The following is an 18,328-nucleotide window of genomic DNA, read 5'->3' as shown; positions in this document are numbered from 1 at the left end:
GCAGACTGACAGGTCTTTGCCAACTTAATGTGGCAGCACGAGTATAAGGATAGATTTTTTTTTTTTTTTTTTTTAACTTGTCCTGTCCAACAGCTGGGCAGACAGATGAGAGCTGAGGGCCTCTTGTGTTGGACATATTTTACTTTAACAAGAGGGGTTATTAATCTTCAGACAAACCAAAGGTATGTCTGAATAAACCCCTTTTGTAATTGAGGCCAAACTTTATTAATTTCAATCATGTCTGAAAATCTTTGGTGTTGGACCGGACGGAAAAGGAAAGAGGGGAAGAAGAGAGAGGGACGTTAGAGAGAGGGGGGGTAGGGGGTGATAATAGGAGGGGAAGGGGGATAAGACCATGAAGCAGCATAAAGCAACAAGTTAACTGGTTGTTAATCATTATAGTAAGGTTCAAATGTAGTACAAAAAGGGCGGAGCCTGTCCACGCACACACTCAAGTGTTATAAACACACCTGCTAGCTGCAAAAATGTCCACCTGTCGACATGTACACAAAACAGATAGTGTTCACACGCATACTTATGCCTTAAAACCAACTAGTGTGAAATCTTTCATTCATTCAATCATGCAAACTGTTAGTGCAAAGATGAGCTAACACCAGTGCTCAGGTGAGTGTTTATGTTCTTCTAAAATGGATGGTGGAACGTGAAAAGAAGGAGGGAGAGTGCCCAGCCATCCCCACCCCAAGACCCCCACCGCAGCAGCAGCGGCAGCCGGAATCCCCCCAACGCCACACGGGAACCGGCAGGGAACAACCGCCGCCCGGGCGACCAAGCCCGCCACCCAGGGGAAAAAAGAGGGCCCACAAGGGGTGTTGTAAATATGGCCCGACCAGGCTCGGCCACAGTTGGAAATTTGGCGGGGCCCAGCACTCAGGAGCAAGGACCAGAACCCACCCCCCAGGGACACAAACACCCCCGGCTCAGATGTAATGTGAACCCCCCCACTGTGCGGAAAGAGCACCGCCGGGCCCAGGAAGCCGGCACCCCGGGGACACGGCCGCCGTTGCAAAGGGGCCCGTACCCCCCACCAGGGAAGAGGCAGGGGACAGATGGTCCCAGGTCCCACCTTCCTTGCAAAAAGTGTGTGCGTGTATGTGTGTTTGAGAAGGTGTGTGTGTGCATGTGTGTGTGTTTATGTTGGGATTTATATATTGAGGGGGGAGGGGTGTGTGTACTAAGGGGGGTGCAGTTAAAATTGGCGAGTAGGGCACTAAGGGGACATCTCCTGATTACTCACAGTGACGTCCCCTCACCCTCCCCACCAAGGGACCCTAAATGTCTAAGGTGCGGTTAAAATTGGCGGGTAGGGTGCTAGGAGGACATCCGCTGCTTGCTGGCAGTGATGTCCAAGCACCCCCCCTACCAAGGGCCCTACATGTCTAAGGTGCAAATAAAACCGAAAGAGGGGGGGCCCACTCCATACAGCAACCATAGGAGGGAGGCCACTGCCTAGTAAACCCCCCCCCCCAAGGCTCGTCGCAGGCTAAGCCCCCCACCCCCTCACCTTATTATGAGGTTATATGAGGAAGGGGGTAAGTTGGGGACAGCTGATAGACTGTCCCCCGGTGGTCAAACAGCTGTCCCCCCCCCCCCCCCCCCCCCCCCAGCAAGGGGGCCAGGCCCACCCAGCCCAGGGGCCCCACCACCGGAGGCGCCGACACCCCAGGCCCAGCACCACCCCCCCCCACACAGAGAGAGAGGAGCCAGAAAGCGCCGGCCCCCCCGGAGCAAGCCCAGGCCCCCACCCCCAAACGCCGGCCCTAGAAGTGCTCTGGTCAGGCCTCGACGGGACCGAGGCAGCCAACCGGCTAGGGAAACCGCCGATGGCCTCAGCGGAGACCCCGACCCAATAGTGGCCCCCCCCTCCCCCAGAATGCCCCCCCACAGGACAGGGCCGACAAGACCCCCCACCCCACCCCACCCCAGACCCCGCAGCCGAAGCAGATGACACCCAGAGCGACCGGGGGCCCCAAGAGGGTTGTCCCGTCCCGCCCCAGAGCCAGGGAAGGGCCGATCCCAGCCCCAGGCGTAGGTGGGAAGCCCATCCAGCGCCGCTGGGCCCCCCCCCAAGCAGCGCCCCCCGCCAACCCCCCCAGCACAGGCAAAGGGACCACCCCCCCAAGCCAAGCCAGACCACTACCCCACCCCCCCACCACGCACCCCCACACCCAAGCCCAGAGGACCACACAGCGCCCCAGCCCGCCCCACCCAGGCGCCGGACCCGACCCCCCGACCAACGGAGCCCCCACCACCCCCCGCCAGGCACCGGAGGCCCCGACCCCCACCCCGGCCCACGGCAGAAGGGCAAGGAGCAGCGACGACCAGGCCCCCCCCACCCCCTAAGTCATGGAGTTAGCTATGGGAGACCAGAGAGACAGAATTCTTTCAAAGTTACTTGAACCTTGGGCTGACATTTTTTCCAAGCTGATATGATCAAGCAGCAGATTTCTGTGTTGACTTATATTTATATTTTTTTTTGCTTTTCCAATTTATTAAAATAGTTTTTTTAGCAATGCAAAGAGTTATGAAAATGATAGAGTCTAATCCTCTTTCAACCTCGATGGCACTCATGTCACCAAGCACACAAAGTGACGGTGAAGCTGTGATTGAAACCTTAAGCCAGACTGATAGATCGGCACATACCTGCTGCCAGAGAGCCTGGACAGGCGTGCAGAACCACAGTGCATGCATGTAATTATCGGGTAGATTACTGTCACAGTGCTGACAAATGTCTGAGTTACTGAGACCCATCTTGAACATCCTCTGTCCAGTGTAGTAAATTCTGTGAAGAGTTTTGAAATGGATTAGCTGCAGATTTGGACTTTTTGTCATTTTATAGGTGTTTAGACAAAGTTCTGACCAAAAGCTTTCGTCTGTGATGATGCTCAAATCCGCATCCCATTTTGTTGTCGGAAGTGAAATATTGTTATCTAAATTACATAAAAGTTTGTATATTTTGGAGAGAGTTTTATTCATTGAGAAATTGATCAGAGTGGTAACCACATCTGGTAGCTTTAAATCGTTGTCTCTGTATTTAAACTTTTTAGTAATACTAGATTTAAGTTGCTGATATTCCAAGAAGTTATTTATTCCATGTTTGTCTTGAAGTTCCTAAGGGAGTTATGAATCTTCTATCAATAATTATGTGCTCTAGTTGTTTTATGCCCCCTGCTTGCCAAGCTGGGAAGTGGATAATTTTTTTGTTTATGAGGATGTCTGGGTTGTTCCAGATGGGTGTCATTTTGCACGGTTGAATTGATGATTTTGATATTTTGAGAAATTCCCACCAGGCTGTTAAAGTGGCATTTATATTAATGCTTTTGAAACAATCCTGTTTTTTAACTGTTTGACTAATAAATGGAAGATCTGACAGGTTGATCTTCCCACATAACGCCTGTTCCAAGTCTAACCATGAGTTGGTTTCTGGATTATTTTTTAACCATTTTAAGATGTATTGTAATCTATTTGCAAGAAAGTAATTGTGGAAGTTAGGTAATTCTAATCCTCCACAGCTTTTTGCAGATTTTAAAGTTTTTAGACTAATTCTTGCAGGTTTATTGTTCCATAGAAAGCTTGATATGGATGAGTCTAATGTTTTGAACCATTTTAATGGCGGTTGTGTGGGAATCATTGAGAATAGATAATTAACTTTGGGTAAGATTTTCATTTTTATGTATAAGGATAGATTAAAAGAAAATCTACAGGGAGCCTTGGCTCCCGCCCAAACATGAGGAAAAAGGGGGACTCCCCTGTTGACTGATGCAGGGTTGTATTATAATAATACCATACCTGAGGCAAACACATGCCAATCCCTCTTCCTAGACACAGGCAGAGTACGCAGCAAATTTTGCAGAGTCCCGTTAAAGCGTTCTACCTGGCCATTCCCCACCGGATGATACGGGATTGTGCGGGACTTTTGTATCCCGTAAAGACTACAGAGCTGCGAAATGAGGAAACTCTCAAAACTGCGACCTTGGTCAGAGTGGATGCAGGCTGGAATACCAACCTTTGTAAACCACTGCACTAGCACTTGGGCAACCGTGGAGGCACACTGGTCCCAATTTGGAATTGCTATGGTGTATTTGCTGAAAACATCACTGATGACCAACACATTTTCAACACCATTCCTTGCTGGTTCCAGGAGGGTATAATCGATGGCCAAAATTTCATTAGGCTGTGATGCCATCAAGTGTCCCATTAGACATCTTTTCCCAATTGGCACCTTTCGCATGCCTGGCACCACTGGGTGACCTCCGACGCCATCCCTGGCCAATAACAGCGTGATCTTAAAAGAGACAAGGTCCTTTCGATCCCCTGGTGGCCGTGCTCCTGGTGAACCTGAGTTAAAACCTTATTCTTCAGAGAGCTTGGCAGAACCAACTGCATCACTGGTTCGGCCCCATCTGGGCGCAACACCTGGTGGTATAAAACCCGTTGACTCCAGTAGTCCAAAACTACTTTAATTGTGGGGTCTGTTTGCTGGAACTTACCTAGCTCCACAGGCATTTGCTTGACAAAACCGGCCATTGGAGCCAGAACAGCCTCGATTGACAGTGGCCCCAAAGCTTGCTGTAGCACTGGTGGGACAGAGGTACCTGGAACCACAAAATTAAGATCGAGTTCTTCCTCCATTCTGTTCACCAGAAAAATATCCTAACCACGAGGACTGGGGAAAAAATGCTGCTGCTTTGCCTTAATAAGAACAATGACATAAAAACTGTCAGGTAGGGAGGGGCTGGGGAGCATGAAGGACCCAAATGCAGAGGCAGGAGACACACGGTTCAAGGGCAAGGGATTTAATGACTAACAAAAAGCACTGCAGAGCAGGATACCAAAACAAAACTTACTGTGGCGTGGCTAAGCATGAAGCATGGAAGACATCGAATCAGGGTTGAGACTTTAAGACGCTAATGGACCAGCACAAGAGGAAGGGAGAGACGAGACTTAAATACAGGCAGGTTTCAGCATAAATACAGGCAGGTTTCCAGCATAAAATCACTTTAAAAACACACCAGCCTCTGCCTATAATGTTAAAAAGATCCAGCAGACAATGCCAGAATGTGGCAGCACGAAAAACGGGTCGACAACCCCACCTGCCAGGAAAAGATTAAAGAAAGGCATATGTAGGTCCTGCTCTAAACTAAGGCAGAGGCTGTGGTTTGTTTTAAAATATTATTTATTTGATTTCAGTTAAAAAGAAACCCCTTCATAAAAACAATGATCCTGATAAAAGTCAGTTAAAATATTCTGGAGGAGGAGCTTACCAAGGTGGTTAAAACAGCGTAAAAACAAAGCAAACACCTTTTTGTGAATCACTGCACACGTGATGGAAACCACACAGCACACTGGGACCCGCCACCAGACACAGCAGTCCACCACCTCGGCCTCCCCCCTCCTGAAACAAGGATAAAATTGATGATATCAATAAAAGCCACACAAATAAATATAAAGATAAAAGGTGATTAGTGTTCAGGGGCGCTGGTAAGCCGCCCAACCACCGCCTATCAGCTGGTGGGAGCTGTCCACAGTCCAGTGAGACGACACAGCAACGAGGTCTCCGTGAGCTTAGCGTATCGCTCCAGCCGGTTCCGTCGTGGCGGGGGTGACAACCCGGACAGAAATCACGGTTAAAAACAATAAAAGCAAAGCAGCAGCTTTAATCCCCTATTTGTGGGGAGAGAAGGGCGTGCAGCCAAAACACCTTCCAGAAGAAAAAGGAAATAAATAATTTGCAGGAGCCTTAACTGTACGTGAAGGAGGAAGGCCAGCTCAACATACCGGTCACTGAGAGGAGGGCGGATCAAGGTGAACAAAGTCACGTCACGCTTGCAGACTACTGCCGCCACGCCGCAGGTGCGCCAAAGCCTGGCCGATTGCTCGTGTACAGGGAGCTGTGAACGAGTCTGCTCATAAGCTCCCACTCCATGTTCAGTTCAGAGAACTCCAAACCTGGCTTACCTGCCTGCCAAGCCCCGTTCCACTTCCTGGTGCCTTGATGTACGGCAACAGCATGAGTTCATGTCCAAACGGGGAGGAGGAGGGCTTTCAAAACACCGCCACCAAATGAACACGAGGGTGTTGACTGCCGCCTCATAATTAGTGGGCGTGTCCTGCTGGCCAAACCCGCCTGGATGTTATGTTCATCAAAGGCTAAATGTCGTTAGCGCAGGTTAGCCTCTCCTAATCCTGGCTTCTTCCAGCTCCGTTCTTCAACAGAGAGAGCTCTGACAACACGGATTAAAATTAAAATGATGAGCGAACAGGCGCTTCATAATAACTGTAACATTAATAAAAGCACGTTTAGAATATCATCTGGTATATTACCGAGCTGCCAGATATCTATGTATGTCGCCTCTCAGTGGAACTCATTTCCTCTTCCAGTATTTTCAACACTACTGCGCATGTGGGAATGATTTATTCTGACCAAAAATGTGACCCATATGAACGTTTACTGTAATCGGAAAAAGTTTTTCTGGGCTCATGTACACGGTTGAATTCTTATCCGACCATTGATGCGATAAAAATATTTTGCACAGGTAACCGCGGCAGTCATTCAGTGGGACAACCCTGCTACATGGTAATCCTGATTCCATGTTTGATTTCATGTTTACGTTTATCCAGGAGATTCTCCCAGAGAGAGTCTCAACTTCAGCTACATATATGACGGCCGCTTCAACCGTTTTTCCTTCTCTTTCTCTGACTGAGTTTGAAAGCTTGCTGTCTCGCGTTGACACAAGACTTAAAAAACAAAACCAGAGAACTTGATGTATAAATATTGTCTCAATGGAAATTTAAAAAAAAATTAAGGTTCAGGAGGCCCGAGCAGGCTGGTTCCGCTTTCCACAACGGGTCTCTGGCCGTAAGCTCGCCTCCCGGGAGCCGCCACAGTGATGGCATGTAAAGGAGACCTTGATGTGACGACGGTCTGAATCTGTGAGCACAGACAGCTGAGCTGTGTTAGCTAACTCCCCCATGGTCGGCGGTCATAGAAGGGTCGGGCGTTTTTTTTGTTGGGTCTGACAGTTTTCAGATGACTTTTGGGCTGGAAAACTGGGACACTATCTAGGAATCCTGCCCAGAGAATGAGAGTTTGGAGTATTTCAATGGGAACTTCAAGACGTGGACGACCGGCGCTTAAAGAAAGCTCCTCTGTGGTTCACATGAACCCTCAAACTAGAAAAACAGAGTAGTAGATGTTTGCATCTTCTGCAGCACAGATTGTTTGTCTCCATTTGATCCTCTGTCAGCAGAAATATGCCATCTTTCTAACTAGCACACCACAGAGCTGGTATCCAGGAATATGAGTCAATTTCCAGGGATCAGCCAATGTGCGTTTAGATCCCGCCCACTTTCACTGATTGACAGACAGACTCATTCTGCTGGAAAAGCTCATTGTAAGTCATTGTGTAAAGCAGCAACATGAATTAAAAACAAAAATACTTTGGAAAATATTTAGAAATCTGAGTTTCAGAAAAAAGACATAGAATTATAATAATAGTCAACATGATTAAAAAGAATATTTTAAAATGCTGTTTTAAAATAATGAACAGGTTTTTAAATCAAAATTAAATGTATTTGATAATATAATGGCTAATTTAAAATCTGTGTGCAGGTTTTTCATAATTTCATGATCTTTTTATATATTTATGAGAGATTTATTGGTTGATTGTGTGATTGTACAAGGTCATATTTATTTATTTAATTGTGAACAGTTTGGAACTCAATATATTAGCGATTGACTTTGTTTTATTTTATTAAATAGTTTAAGAAAAAAAGGAGGGGGGTGATCTCATATGGTTCATTCTTTTCTATGATACTATTTATTGGTTCATTTGTAAGTCCCTCTATCTGGCCAATTGTGATTGATCCCTGATTTATAGAGGGCGGGAACAGGTGAGGAAGAAAGGAGAGACGGACAGGAAGTTGCAGACAGAGCACATGGTGACTTTTCCATCCAGAGAGATGGCTTCCAGTTTGTTTGTAGAGACAGAAGGACACATTTGGATCAGAAAAAGCTGTTTTCTGGATGGGAGTGGGAGTGGAGGCTGTGGAGTAACGTGCATCACGCTGGTCACATGGAAGCGGAGTGGTGGTCTTTCTGTTCTCTCTGGATCTGACTGGATTATTACAACAAACTCCATGTTTTCCAAGAGCAACAACAGGCCTGCAAGGCTTTTTCTGGGCTTTAAGGTGCCGGTACTGGGACTAAACTGGACTGTGTGTGAGAAAAGCTCTGAAACGGTTTAATGTTCTACGGACTTCTGGGCTTTACTTTGTTAGAAACTAAAGGTGGTGATATGTGGGAAACTTTGATGGAGACATTGATTTGTCATTTGGATGGAAACCAGAGTTTTCTTTAGATTTAGAAATCAGGAGACTGAAGGAAAACAGGAAGTTGGAGTTGTTGTTAACATTCAATTTAGTTTTAATATGCCTCTCCCCCTTAGTATGATCTGTGTTATTATCTTTTATATTTATTTGAATGTTTTGTAATGTATGTAGCCTTTTCTTAATCAACAGGTATTTTAAATTATTTTAATTTGTTCCCTCAACTACAAAAACAGTCAGGACACATTAGGTTAGGAGGTTATAGAACTGTAGAATTGGAGTCTCCTTTAGTGTTTAATAGTTATAATTCAACAGTGTTAACTGAACCCTGTTAATAAGGATGTTTAAATGAGAAAACAGTAGATATAGGAGACTGAATAAACAGAAATGTATCACTGATTTATATATAATAATAGAGTATAGTTAATAGTATAGTATATGTTATATACAAATGTATTGTATGGGATTACATATCTGCCAAAAATTGAAAGGGCGTAAAGACAACTGAGCGGGCGTATTTAGAAACGGAGTCAGTGAACCTTAAAACCGTGCTTTCTAAATTCCAACCAAGCGACCCTGTATTTTGGTAAATGGCATATACCGCTTTCTACCTTCTTTCGAAGGCCCAAAGCACTTTACAGTCACAGTCCCATTCACCCATGCACACACACATTCACACACACATTCACACACTGATGGTGGCTCCGCTGCCGAACACTGGCGCCAACCTCCCACCAGAGGCAAGGTGGGGTTCAGGGTCTTGCCCAAGGACACTTCGACACATGGGCGTGCAAGGCTGGAATCGAACCTGCAACCTTACGATCCTGGGTCGACCGCCCTACCGCTGCACCACTGAACGGCTGAAATCCTAACTGAGCAGTGATCTTGCTCAGTCAGATCCTTTTTGCGCGCTCACCTGGATTTACACTACGTGTTAAGGCGGCGTTTTTGTCACTTGGGGGCGGTATTCAGAGGTGTGTTTGTCACTTGGGGGCATGAAACCTTTCTGGTTGAACTGATTGGTTAAAATTTGCATGTCAAGCAGCGGGGCGGGACTTTCATTTTGGGGCTTTAATAGAAAATGAACGGCGACTGTAACGTGGATTAAAAGCATTAAAATGGTAAGAGATGCTGTGAGTTTCACATGAGAAAAATGTACTGCACAAAAAAACTTTCTTAACTTAGTTTTGGGTCGTTGGTTAATGTTTTTTTTTTTTTTAATTTATTTATTTATTTATTTTTTTTTTTTATTGTTGATTAATGTTTTAATCCATGTTACATCCACGTTTTTTTTTTTTATGAATGCCTCTAAAAGGGGGGCGCAAACAAGTTTGACACAAAGAGCCGACATTTCTAACTGTGATAGTCAAAGAGCCACACCACACACTGACCTGCCAGACACACACACACAAACACACAATTAAAGCCATGTTATTTCCCAGAACCTCCTCCTCTCCTTACAATACAACAGCTCTGGATTAAACAGCGCTGTTTCAGTTCTGAGTGTTTTTTTTCTGTAATTAACGTTAACACACATACCGGTAAAACGTAACGTGCATGCTGGTGTGTGTAACATCCGGTGTTGTTCCACGCACCGACGTAAGTTGATGATGTGTGTGACATGTGACGGAAGTAAATAAACGAAGAGAGTTGTCTGAAGAAGAAGCCTCTTGTAGTCTCTGAGTACCCTATATAATACGAAAGTATTAAATGGTGTTAGAACGGAGCATGCCCACATTGACCTGACGATTGACGATTGCCGGCGTACCGATGCCGCGAATGGATTGGGATTCCACGAATTTACCTGACGCATGGAGAAAATTCCGCCAGCACATGGAGCTCATGTTTTCAGGCCCGCTGCGTAATAAATCTCAGGAGGAGAAATGCAGCTACCTGTTGTTGTGGATTGGGGCAAAAGGCAGAGATATGTACAGCACGTGGACTCTCACAGCTGATGAAAGAAAGGTACTGAGAACTTACTTTGTTAGATTTGAGGAATATGTCACGTCCAAAGCAAACCCAATATTTGCATGCTATAAATTCCATGAGAAGATACAGGGAGAATGTGAAAGTTTTGATCAGTTTTTAATGGATTTCAGGCTCCTGGTCAAAGACTGTAATTATCAAAACAGCGATGAGATGATCAGAGACAGAATTGTGTTTGCAACCAACTCACCACGAGTTCGGGAAAAACTGCTGTGTCAAGGCCCCGACCTGACTCTAGAAAAAGCGATCGACATCGTTAAATCACATGAGCTGTCTCAGCAGCAACTAAAAGTAATGGCAGGTGCCACCTCCAACATTTCTTCTCAGTCTGCTCATGCAATAAGCCAAAAACCACATAAGCCAAGCTCGTCCCACCACAGGTTCAAAAGCCATAATAGCAACATTACGACTCCAAGCACAGAATGTGGAGCATGTGGAAGACAACACAGCCGCCTGGAGGACTGTCCAGCAAAGGGACGCCAGTGCAACAATTGTAAGAAATTTAACCACTTCGCTAAGATGTGTAGAACGCAAAGACAGCCTAAAAATACTAAATACAAGCCCAGAAAGGTGCATACTGTCATGGATGATGAGCAGCAACCAGAACTGTTTGTTGATTCTGTTACTTCATGTTATAAAGACACAGACAAAGAACAAGCCTATGCTGAAATTGAGCTAGGAAAACAGAGACACAGATTGAGTTTTAAAGTGGACACTGGTGCTCAGGCTAACATCATACCAGCCAAAATATTTCACCAGATGTTCGGGAGTGTCGCTTTACGTCCAGCAGACAGCAAGCTCACTGCATTTGGTGGGCATTCACTGAAAACAGAAGGCTGACATGCAGACACAAAGAAAAGATCATTCCTCTGGATTTCACCATAATATGCGAAAAGGCTCCCCCTGTCCTAGGCATGCGTGTTTGTCTGGACCTCGACGTAGTCAGACTAATACATGTCGTTTCTGCAGAATCCAAGCGCGCCACAAACATCCTGGAGGAGTTTCCTGATGTTTTTGAGGGGGTTGGTCTATTCCCTGGAGAATGTAAGTTTCAGCTAAAACCCTCAGCTGTCGGGTGGTGTGCCCCCCTTGCCGGATCCCGCATGCCCTGCGAGACCAACTAAAATCTGAGTTTGATGCTATGGAAAATACAGACATAATACAGAAGGTGACAGAGCCAACAGAATGGGTAAATGCCCTAGTGGTAGTGGAAAAACCCCAAACCAAGAAACTTAGGGTGTGTCTAGACCCTCGCCCACTGAACAAAGCCATCCAAAGACCCCATTACCCCCTGCCTACGTTGGATGACATCACACCAAGGCTGCACAGTACTTCAGCGTGCTGGATGCCAGATCTGGATACTGGGCGATAAAACTCAGTGAGGAATCATCCATGTTGACCACCTTCAATACCATATATGGAAGATACCGGTTTAAAAGACTTCCATTTGGAATAGTTTCAGCTCAAGATGAGTTCCAGCGGAGAGTTGATGAAGCATATAAGATAAGATAAAAGATAAGATATTCCTTTATTCGTCCCACGATGGGGAAATTTCCTTTTTGCGGCAGCAGTACAGGGCAGAGAGAGAGCAATATATAAAATAAACGAACTATGGAGTCAATATACACATATATATACACAATATACACATACATTTCCAAAGAAAATTGCACAGGATGACCATATATCGGTTATCGCACAGGGTAAAAGAAATATGAAGGGCTCTCAGGCGTTTCCGCCATTGTGGAGGGCACCCTGGTGTACGGCCGCACGGAAGAGGAACACAACAGGAACCTGCGTGCAGTACTAGAGAGAACCAGAGAAAAGGGCATAAAACTGAATAAGCACAAAAGCATCATCTGCGTGCCTGAGGTGAGCTATTTTGGACACAAACTAACACGGGACGGGATCCAGCCCGATCCTAATAAAGTCAAAGCTATCAAAGAAATGTCACCTCCCAGCAACAAATCTGAGTTGGAGACCATATTGGGCATGGTCACTTACTTCTCAAAGTTTGCACCCAGACTTTCAGGAGCAACAGACCCACTACGTCAGCTACTAAAGGAGAACAGTGAGTTTGTGTGGGACTCTAATCATGACGTTGCCTTTCAGTGTGTAAAAGACATGCTGACACAGGAACCAGGTCCTGTACTAGCGTACTTTGACTGTACCAAGGATGTGAAATTGCAGGTGGATGCATCCCAATGTGGCCTGGGAGCGGTTTTGCTGCAGGACGAAAGGCCAATAGCATACGCATCCAAAGCATTGAATGACACTGAGAAAAACTATGCCCAAATAGAGAAAGAACTGTTTGCAGTGCTCTTTGGGTGTAAGCGTTTCCACCAGTACCCTTATGGGAGGCAGGTAGTTGTCGAATCAGACCACAAGCCTTTGGAATCCATAATGCGCAAACCACTTGTCGCCGCACCACCTCGACTCCAGCGCATGATTAATTTGCAGCTTCAAAGGTATAACAATGACATCCAACACAAGCCAGGAAAACGCATCCCTGTCGCCGACACGCTGTCCAGGAAACCTAGTGAGTGTGACAGCCAGACATTGTGTGAAGGAATGGACTTTCAGATTCACAGTGTGATCTGTAATGCTCCTGTGAGTGACAGGAAAATGGCAGAAATAAGAGCAGCCACCACACAGGATGAGCAGCTGTCAAGATTGAAGCAGATGATCCAATGAGGCTGGCCAGAGTCACGCAAAAGGTGCCCAACCACCGTCGCTGAATACTGGAACCACAGACATGAGATATCTGAGGTAGATGACATCATCCCTCACTCCCTCAGGACGGACATGTTGTCACGCACACATACTGGACACCTTGGGATTGAAAAATTCAAGCAGAGAGCGAGAGATGTTCTGTTCTGGCCCGGGATGGGAAAACAAATAGAAACACTGGTTGGATCCTGCAGCATCTGTCTAAAGAGGCGTCACTCACACCAGAGAGAACCAATGATATCCCATCCTATCCCAGAGAGACCTTGGCAGGGGATAGCCACAGACCTGTTCACGTGGAACAGCCGTGACTACATAGTAGCCGTTGACTACTACAGTAGATACTTTGAAGTACAGAAAATTGTCAGTCTTACATCAGCTGCAGTGATTACAAAGCTCAAAGCTATGTTTTCCAGGTTTGGTGTGCCCCAGAATGTCATCAGTGATAACGGACCCTGTTAGAGCTCACAGGAGTTCAAAAACTTTGCACATTCATGGGACTTTGAACACATCACGAGCAGCCCATTGTACCCACAGAGCAATGGACTTGCTGAAAAGACAGTGCAGACTGCCAAAGAGTCGACCCGTACCTGAGTGCACTGGAGTACAGGAACACACCAGTGGATGGTCTGAAGTCACCAGCCCAGTTATTGATGAGTCGTCGCTTGCGCTCTGTATTACCAGCTACGGAGAAGCAGCTGCAGCCGTTCCTTTCGCTTCGCTGCACATTCCAGAGCAGACGACAATTATGTCAAAGCCGGCAGAAGCAATACTACGACTGAAGTGCCAGAGCGCTGCGTGCTCTGTCCCAAGGATCTAAAATTCGATTCCAACTTCCATCCGGGACATGGAAGCCTGCAACTGTCATTGGACCAGCACCCACACAAAGATCTTACAACATTGTCACTGATGAAGGCCAGATGCTGAGGAGAAACCGACGTCACCTTCTACAGACGCAAGAACCTAATCCTGAAAAAAACTCTTCTGACCCAGACAAATCTGCGAGCACCGAAACAGAGCGTTTGCAACATCCTAACGCAGACCCATTAGAACCAGAAGAAACATCATAGCTGGTTTCTACCAGATCAGGTCACATAGTGAGACCTAGAGTTGTTCTAGATCTGTAATCAAATCAGTCGTATTCTTTGGACTGAAACCTTGTTACTAAATGTGTTATTTAAACCTTGTTAAAAAAAAGCATTGGTTTAATAGTTCATCCTAATGGGATTTGAATTTGCTCCATGAGTTTTATTGCTAAGCCTAATTGCATTCTGGTCTAGTATGGTTTACACAGTCTCGTCAGTTTGACAACTGTACACAAATCCGTCGCGAAATCTACGGGCGCCGCCATATTGGCTATCGCCATTACTGTGTGGCTGTGGACTGTGACTTACCGCTGCCCTCTATTGGATTTTCAATGAAAGCATTTCTCACGCGAATATGACAGGTGACAGGTAGATAAACAATGGCAAAGGAAAGGGAAGATTGGGTAGATGACGTCAGGCAGTGGCCAAAATTGACCGATGCAGGTAATTTAATGACAAGATAATGTATTAAGGCGTGTATTAATGACAGCCATAAAACCAAACGCTACCATTACTAGCTGTGTTGCTAATATGTTCATTAGCTTGCAAACAACTAAAACACGGCTAGTTGTAGTAAAATAAATGTTTTTACAGGTATCCAGGATTATTTTATATATTATTATTTTAATATTATTTTATTCAGTATCTGCTGCCAGCAGTAGCAACAAGAATTGAACATGGGGTTATGAAAATTTGTGGGCTTAAGAAGTTAGTAATATTATTAATGAGCATATGACAAAAGGAGTAATACACACATCAAGAGTTAAATATTTGTTCATTGTTTAAAACATTACATGTTAGTTATCCACACTGCATTGCTATGGTAACTTACTATGCATCAAGAGTTTGACATTTCTTCACAATTTAAACATGTATAACCATCTACATTGTGGTTTGAAACAGTTGGTTGCTTTGTTGAACTTTGTGTTCAAATAAAAAGTAATATTTGGTATACTGTGACCTTCCTTGGCCTCAACATTAATAACCACATCACACACACTCACTCATACTTCCGGTGTTTCCTTTTTTTATTCAGTACTGTTACGGATTAACAGAGGCTGCAAATTACATAGCCCTGCACAAATACTTACAATCTCATCAACACTTTGCAACCTACCAGAGATAACATGACATAAAATCTTAAAACCTTTCAGTCTTCCAATTGCTCGCTCAATGTGAATTCTGACATTTGCTAAGCGACTGTGGATGTTACCTCGTGTTCAGATAACTCCTTACGTCCACGTGTGAATGCAGGAAAAGCTAGACTTACACCTGGAGGCAAAATATCCTTGATGGTCAATCCACGATCTGCCAAGATCTCATCACCAGGGATCAGGTGATGAAAATAACCACTGTTCTTTGTGATAAAATTATTACTGGCCCTTCCACCAAAAAGTTTTGATACAAACATAACATATCCATTGGGGGCTATACAGTTTAGGAGTTTGTATGTGTTATGATGTTTGTAATTGCTGTAAGTTTGTGATCTTTTTCTTAAGTTCTTTGGCCTTTGTACAAAGACATCAGTGCAGTCAATGATGCATGTGGCTTTAGGATAATTTTTGTTAAATGCCTTGGGCCTAATTCTGTTCAGCGTATCCCTGGGCAACCAAACAATCACCTTTCCCTCATAAACCTTGCAAGGATTGGTCTCCAAAATGTAAATATTTCAGATGCAGTGGTTCTACTCACTCCAAATTGTTTACCCAAGTCAGTGAACAATAAACCCAAACGGAGTCTCATTAAAACAAGCAAAAATTGTTCATGGAAAGCCAATTTGGTATTAAGTGGTTGTGAGCAAAAAGTCAAAACGACTCGCAAAAGTAGCCAGAAACTGTCAGCACATAAACCTGTATAAAATATAAAGTCTTTGTTATTTAAATTTTTCGCTGACACTCATGGCGATGGATCAGTCTGAGTGCCACAGTCCTTCATCGGCTTGTTACCGCAGCTGAAACTGTAGTTGTGGTCCATGTGATCTGGCCACTGGATTCCAACATCACGTGTTTGCAGAGGCAAATTTTCCAAATTTCCAACATCCACATCTGTTTCCATTGGTTCAATAGCTGAGTTCAGGTGTAGTGGCTGAAGACATCTTTTTTTGGGTAGAGGTCTAGCTGGAATTACCTAAAGAAAAAAAAAAAGAGCTGCGCATTAGTAAAACATGAGAATGAAGCATATTTAAACTAACAATGTGATGCAATAATATGGCTCTGCTAAGAGACCTACTTACACGACAATCATAGCCCATGAACAACACAGGATATGGATTTTCTCTTGTGGGTTGTCCGTCAGGAAAATGTATCCCACACACCTTAGAGTGAAACATAAATATACATACATTGGTTGTTGTAAATACTTCTGAAATACTTTGCATATGCACAATTCCCTTTTACCATCCTATTTATTAATCCCTGGAGGGGGTTTACATATAATATTGTTCTTTTTTGTGGTGTAAGGGGCCAAAATTGTTGTTTATCCCCATCCTGTTTAGTCTCCTGTTGTAATTGAAGTACTATGTGGATTTTTTATTTTTTACAAGAATGAAGATTTGTCTATTTGACATACTAGTTTAATTATTTAATAACACCCATCACAGAATAATCAAAAAACCAATTGGTTGAGTACATTTACCCATTGAAGGAAAAGAACCTTGCTTCCGCTTTGGCAGGTTCTTTAAAACGTGTTCAGCTTCGAGGAGAGTAATGACCCAGAATTCGGCCGATTAAAGATTAACAGAGTTTATTCCCTGATACAATAGTGCTAAGACAGAGAGCAAGAGAAAACACAAAAGTACAGCTGAGAAGAGGAAAAAGCGGGGACTTCCTACACGGAGAAGTCTTTATAGCGGCGTCCGCTGCTGTGTTTGTCTTCCTGTTGTGCTGCCACCAATGCCCTGGCTACAATTTCAAAATGTCCTTTTTTGGTGTAGAGTTCCTGTTTTGCAGAGAAGAACATCTTGACCTTTTGTTGGTTTTAACTGGTTCGAGTCTGCAGCACTTCACACCTTTGCAAAGTGTGTGGGTGTCAGAGACCTTGGCCTCCTGTTGACTTTTGCTCGCTTCTCAAAATTCTCCGACATCTGCACAATGTACGTTTGATTTCTGTCTGCAGAAGGGGGCCCTACTTCCTGTTGTTCTAAATATGCTGAGCTGTGGCTTTCCGTCTCTACACTCAGCCCGCACACAACTTCTGCTTTTACACTTCTGAGTCTCGGGGTGAAAAGGTCAGGCAGCAAAGAAATGTGAAGATTAATATTTCAAATGCAATAAAAGATTAGACACAAAGATTAGACACAACATGTATATATCTTTTCACTCCCTCTCTTGATCTCCTGAAGGGAGATCACAAAAAGTCATGACGTCATCCAAGAAACCTAACAGCTGTGGTCGCAAGCCCTCACAATCTAGAACACAAAATCAAGGTGAATAAATGAGCATTTCAAAGGCGGTAGGTGAATACATGTGTGTTCCAGCAAAAACCTGTCGGAGCATAACTTATGACCTTCTGTGAGAAACAGTCAGTGAACATTCGGACAGGATAAACATCTGGCAACGACTTCGTGCCCCTCAATAGTCATCACTAAGGATACGCATGCATCACCACTTCAGACCGTAGTTCAAGTCTATTCATAACAGTGACATAAAACAAGAAATGAAGTAGCAAATACAGACAGCAAATCCAAATAAAAATAAAAAATAACACTTAAAAAACGTAGAAATGATAATACTTCAAAAATGAAGAAATGATAACAAAGATAAGGAACCCCTGAAGTTAAGGGAGAAATGAAGCCATGTCACGGCAGAACAAAATCACACAGTAAGAATAATGAGTAAAATGATGGAACAGCAAATCTAAAAAAAAAACATCATCAGAACATCTAAATGTACCCCTAAATGTACCGTTTAGTAAAAAGCTGTGGCATCTCGCCATCACATCTAGATCTAAGCAAAACGCAATCCTTTAAATGCCATCCATGAAGTAAAATAATAAAATCACAAGTTTAAAATATAAGTCATAAGATCCTTTTAAGAGTAAACAATAAAATCACAAATGTAAAATTTAAGCAACAAAAGTTCTTTAAGAGTAAAACAACACTGTGACACTTCACATAAGACTCCGCGGTGAGGGGAAGAGGTACTCCGTCTTCAACCAGCTCATCCTGTCAACACACTCGTCACAGT

At 44.3% G+C, this 18,328-nt stretch overlaps 1 protein-coding gene across 1 annotated transcript in view; it reads left to right on the top strand.

Annotated features, from left to right (window-relative positions):
* The window catches only part of LOC144988973 (NACHT, LRR and PYD domains-containing protein 3-like), a 66,273-nt gene that overhangs the window by 10,181 nt on the left and 37,764 nt on the right, over window positions 1-18,328 (top strand). The gene's annotated exons all lie outside the window — the stretch shown is intronic.

This window comes from Oryzias latipes, chromosome 2 (assembly GCF_053564925.1).
Source record: "Oryzias latipes strain Hd-rR chromosome 2, Olatipes_Hd-rR_3.1".
Classification (NCBI taxonomy): Eukaryota; Metazoa; Chordata; class Actinopteri; order Beloniformes; family Adrianichthyidae; genus Oryzias; species Oryzias latipes.
This window is presented reverse-complemented; position numbering and strand designations above follow the sequence as displayed.